The 5,689-nt window shown below is 46.6% G+C and overlaps 1 long non-coding RNA gene across 1 annotated transcript; it reads right to left on the reverse strand.

Annotated features, from left to right (window-relative positions):
• Positions 1 to 221: 221 nt before the first annotated feature.
• Positions 222 to 4,778, reverse strand: LOC120646143. Its single transcript, XR_005664293.1, has 3 exons — positions 4,295 to 4,778; positions 2,985 to 3,096; positions 222 to 688 (listed from the first exon to the last, which is right to left on the reverse strand). It is a non-coding gene; the product is annotated as an uncharacterized LOC120646143 (long non-coding RNA).
• Positions 4,779 to 5,689: the final 911 nt, after the last annotated feature.

The following is a 5,689-nucleotide window of genomic DNA, read 5'->3' on the forward strand; positions in this document are numbered from 1 at the left end:
TGCAATAAGAGAAACATAAATAAATGTAGATTTTTAAAGAACACCAATAACAAATATTAAAAGAAAAAATATATCGATCTCTCCAGCCAAATGGCTAGTATAGCATTATTGAAAGAAGCAGAGTGCTTGTACAAATTTGCCAGTTCAAAGAGTGCTGAAAATATATCCATCTCTCCAGCCTTGCTAGTATAACATTGGTTAGAAACAAAAAAAAAATCATTGGCTAGTATAGCCAAATCAAACTGAATTTCCAATGTCAACAGAGTCCACTTATACTACACATGTTAGTTGTATACTGCAATTTCAAAAAAAAAAAGAAGTACTGAAAAACTCATTTGTGTTCTCTACAATGTAGATAGATGTGCTCTGTGCTGGTGCTATATACCTCAAATACCTTTTTTTGCATCTTGTATATGCACCCATTCTTTTAGGCCATAGAAGCTGCGAATCAGAATACTACCTTCATAGCTGCATCCGATGGGTGAAGGTCATAACCAGGACAAATTATTTTAGGCCCCGGTGACTACCTCCAAATTCAAGGAGAACTACAATCTGCAATGAGTTTTAGGGCATTCGAAAACCATGACATTCCTCAATTTCAATAGATGCACAATCCGCCAGCCCTGACCTTGAGCACTTGCCTTCAAATATGCAAAACATGATCTCCCTGTGTTGTACAACATCAAGCCTGCATTGCCAAATCAATAGTAGGTTTAAATTTCTTTCTAGCCATACAAACAAATAATTAATTAAAATTTGCACAAACCATCTTGAAAAACGAAAATATCCTATAATATAAATAGATTTAGTTAAACTCGGATCTAGCATGCCTTTCAACCCGTTCCTGTTAGCAGATCGGTGCTGATGTGGCCCGGGAGCATTTCGACCTCAGAGACTACTCACTGGAAGCACACGCACAGACAGGCACTACAGAACCATATATGGCTGGTCTCTATGGCCTATTGAGGGACCGAAAAAGCGACCAGAGGGGGGTGAATGGGAGCCGATCGAAATTTATCGCAATTGAAAGCTCGGCTTAAGATCCCAAGAACACACCCAACCCTTGAGTCCTAGGTGAAGTGTAGAGTAGCTATAGCGGAGCTACACTAACACAAAACAATCCTAGGACAAACGAGAATTGGTGAGGAAACAAACAACGAGAAGAAGCAGATGAAACAACGCACGATATACCTCACCGGTTGATCCGACGCTTGAGTTTGAATGGCGTCGATTCAACCGACGAGCAGAGCCGGCAGCACGAGAGAAGCAAACACCGGTTGATCCGACGCAATGGATTGAACTGCGTCGGTTCAACCGATGTTACACACCGGATGATCCGGCAAAATCCAATTTAAACGCCGGTGCAGTTGTCCAGAGCGACTGCAAGAAGTCTTAGCGAGCACCGGTTAAACCGAAGCTAGCAAAACCAAAGCGCCGGTTAAACCGGTGTTGTGAAAACTCAATACACCGGTTAAATGAGTGAACTCTTGCACGTGGGGCAGCTGGTGACCATGCTCCGGTTAAACCGATGCTCGTGGTAGCTAAAGCACCGGTTTAACTGAAGAACACCAGAAAACCCTAACTCAGAGAAAGACCTATACACCGGTTGATCCGACGCATACAATTTCAAAGCGTCGGTTCATCCGGTGCTAGATGAGACAGAGACCAGAAACACTTTCTAGCCCGCGTTCTTTCGAAAACTCGATGATCGAGTGACCAAATCAAGTCCAACTCCCACCAAATTTGGGAGGCATGATCACAAGGGACTTGTGAATACGTCCACGGAAGGAATCGACGAATTACTCAATGGTTTGGGAGAAGTCGACGGAATTCAAAGCAAGATTGGAGTTTTCTCAAGAACTAAAAAAACTTCGATCCGAGGGGACTCGTGATTCCGGGGGTTTTAGCACTTGGCTAGATGATTTGAATCACTACAAAGAGTCACGAAAACATCAAGAATCAAGCCATCAACTCGTGCTCATGAATCGACAAAAGAAAATCGAAATTCAATCAAACGAGACACAAGATGAACAAGAACGAGATGAATTCAAAACCCCGGAGGGCACAAGGAGGGATGGGCCTCCTTTCCCGAACAATCTCAATACAAAATCCTCAAGTATCCATACCTCTAATTCCTAGAGAGGAGAGGGAGGAAGAAAAGAGAGGAGAAGGAGGAGGGCGCCCAGTAGATGGCGGCTGCTGTGTTCTGGATGCCGGAAAAAGAGAGAGAAAGGGAGGGAGGGAGTGAGAGGGTTTTTAACCCCAACAACTCTCACCCCAAAAGACTAAACTACCCCTAGACTTAATTAAACACTAGAAAGCCCGTAGGGGCAAAACCGGAAAAAGATATAAGGACTCATCCGACGGTCGAGGTTCTTTCTTCGAGTTGAAGTCTTCTCCGCGATGCCGCCGTGTGGATGAAGCTCCGGTCCGCGGTTTTGGAGGGTCCGCGAAACCCGGGTAGGTGGCCGGTTTTGAGAAAACCGCCAAAACTCCACGCGCGGGAAGATTCCCGCCTCCGCGTTGTGGCCCTAGATGCCATTCCCGCCTCGGCCTTCTGACGGCCCTAGACGCTGCCCGACGCCCGTCACCTCCTCGCCCGCAGCGAGGCCCTAGACGCCGTCGACGCCCGTCGCCTCCGTCAGTCCCAAGACCGACGCCCGTGCCTTCACGACTTGGCGTCTTCAACCGCTGTCCACCTCCTTGGTTTTGTGGCGCAAACCAAGAAACCCGCCTTCCGTCGCTGCTTGCGCCCTCGATCCAATAGTAGACGCCACAGCTGCCGCCCGGCCTGAGCTCCTCCACGGCAACTCTCCATCGACACTCGACGCCCGTGTACCTGCAACCAAAAACCAAGCGCACGATCACACCTCACGGTTGTCAATTCACTCATCACAAGCAGAATAGAGTACTCAACATTCCTCACCTATCCATCTCAAGTGCGGCTTTGCACAGTGCACTTTAGAACCACACTAGAGCCATACCTTGACATAATCCATGGGAGTAAAATTTCTACAGTCAATCCTCAGTTCTTTGTCTAGAATCATCCTCACAAAGTCAATCCATAGTGGTTGAGTGAAGGCTGTTAAGACACGTCTGCAATGGAAAATATGCTGCGGTTAAACACCTAAGAAGACACAAAATCTGGATCGAAATATCATTAACCATGTGAGCAGTGGCGGACCCAATAGGTAGTCCAGGTAGGCCCTGGACTACCCAAAATTTGGGCCCAAAAATTTTTTAGATCTTCAAAATAGAGTCCAAAATTTGGCCCAACAACTCCCTCAGCCCAGTAACTCATCATCTCTCTCCATCAGTCCATTAACAGCCCAAATCCTTGGCTCCCACACTCCCGTTCCCCCTCCCCCGCGACCCCGAGGGCGCCGCCGCCACCTGCGCCTCGGCGCCTCCCGCATCCCGCTGCGGCGCCGGCTGCCACCTGCGACTCCCCTCCTCCTGCATCCTGCCGCGGCGCCGCCGGCTGCCACCTGCGCCTCGCCACCTCCCGCATCCCGTCGCCCGTCCACCACCTGTCGACCCGTGATGTGCGGCCCTAGCACAGCGGCGCAGCCGGCGCTTCACCTCTCGCCACCGGCCGCCTGGCACCACGCCCAGCGAGCGTGCACCCGACGCATCCCGCCTTGGCCGCGTCCGGTGTCCCGCCGGCTCTGTGCTTAGGCACATGGGCGCGCGCCGCGACAAGGGCGCAACTGCGCAAGGGATACCCGGCGTGTCGGTGCCTCCCGCCATCCCGCGCGGCCTCCACCCTGAAGGCCCGAAGCCCCGAACCTCAGTACCTCACTGGTGTGAGGTAAGTACTTTTTCTTCAGAAACATTGCACTTGAGCCATTGCTCTGTTTTTTCGTCAATTCATCTCAATCTCACTTACTGGAAATGTTGCTCTGTTTTTTCAGGAACATTGCGCTTGAGCCATGAAGAATGGAAGCATTGCTCTTCTTTTTCAAATTGTGTTTTGAAACTTTTTTTTGCCAGGACTACCCTAGTTTCAATTCTTGGGTCCGCCACTGCATGTGAGTGGAATCACAAGTTTTTTCCTACAGCAAAGACTACTTCCAATTGAATAACAAGTTCACAGCTTCCAATTGATTTCACTTAATATCAGCCAAAAGTATGACATCAAATTGAATTGATTGTACATTGTATCTATTCGATTTTCTACAGCTGGATCAGTTCTACCATCCAAGAATGAAGCATTCTAGAGACATTTTTCTGAAGATACTGGACGTGTATGGACACATGATAATAAAAATCAGAAGCATAAATGAAATCACACCTACAATAATAGACAGACCCTTCAGCGTTGGTCTGATGCTTTGATAGAAACCCTTTCATCCCTCGACATGACGAGTCATGTTCTCACACCTTGTTTGGAACTGCACCTTAACAAATATCTGTAGTTTTTTTTTGAAGTTAACATCTTCAGTTTTGGAATCACACTGTAAGTAGAAAACAAGAGCATATTCAAAGACAGTTGTGCAGAATTATTTTCTTTTATGAAAATGAAGTCATGCCTCTGACTAACAACATAACATTTCAGCCACGATAAATATGATTGTAAATGAAAAGCAGAAATAAAGTAAATCTTTGCCAATGATGATTGATGATGCATGCATGGAAAACAAAAATGGAAAAGCTTTAAAACAATTAAAGCTAAAGATCAAGTACAGGTCATGCAATAATAGTAGACTATATGTTGAAGGAACATCCCACAATTCAATGAGTTAGCACAACTAACGTGGAGGCATAATATACTGTGACTTGAAGTGGCCTAATAATACAAGACCCCATCAAGGGCTGTCGTACAAACTCCTGAATTTGTTGTTCTTCGATTGGGCCGACTCTGCTCGTGGCTTCTTGTGTGAAAGCGATATCCATTAATGTCGTAACCGGAATATGACAAGACCCTATACGCACAACCGTTGGCAACCTGTCTCAACTCGGGATACATAGACGCGTCATTTTGGGCCTACAGGTAGAAGCATGATGATTTGTCATACTATTCGCACGGATAAGAAACTTCAAATGTCTAACAAGCATGATGGTTTGTTATACCTTGTGCTTGAACCAAGAAATGAAATCGGGGGCTCTTTGTCCCGCACCGGATTTAAGAAGGACGTCAACTTCCTGCGGGGTTGGATCTCTTCGGCGACGCCAGAATTGTTGAGTAAATTCCCTATATAAACGAGAGGTAAAGGGGGTTGGATGCAGAATAGTTAATACTCGAGGAAATAGTTTGTTAAGAACTTACTGTATGTACGGCTCGACTTCCACTAGGTTCGTCAACACATACATCATGATAGTGCGCAACTCTTCATTGAGCAAGGCATTAGGAGTCGCACCACTTGCACTTCCAAGTTGCCCTTTGAATAGGCTAAGGTTCGTTTCATTTTCAGCTTCACTGTAACGAGTGAGTGGATTGTGCATGCTTGGAAGGGTTTCACTATAGTATTTTGTTGTGTAGTTCGAGACCTCATCCAGAATGTATGCTTCTGCAATGGAAGCTTCCATTTTGCATTTATTTTTGCATTTGGTTCGAAGGATTTTTTGTTGTCTCTCAATCGAGTAGCACCAACGTCCCTGAACAGGCCCCCCATCCGTGCCTCATACAGGAGGAGCAAAATCATATGCTGCATCGGATTGAAGAAGCCGGGTGGAAAGATTTTCTCCA

This window comes from Panicum virgatum, chromosome 8K (genome assembly GCF_016808335.1).
Source record: "Panicum virgatum strain AP13 chromosome 8K, P.virgatum_v5, whole genome shotgun sequence".
In the NCBI taxonomy this organism is placed as follows: domain Eukaryota; kingdom Viridiplantae; phylum Streptophyta; class Magnoliopsida; order Poales; family Poaceae; genus Panicum; species Panicum virgatum.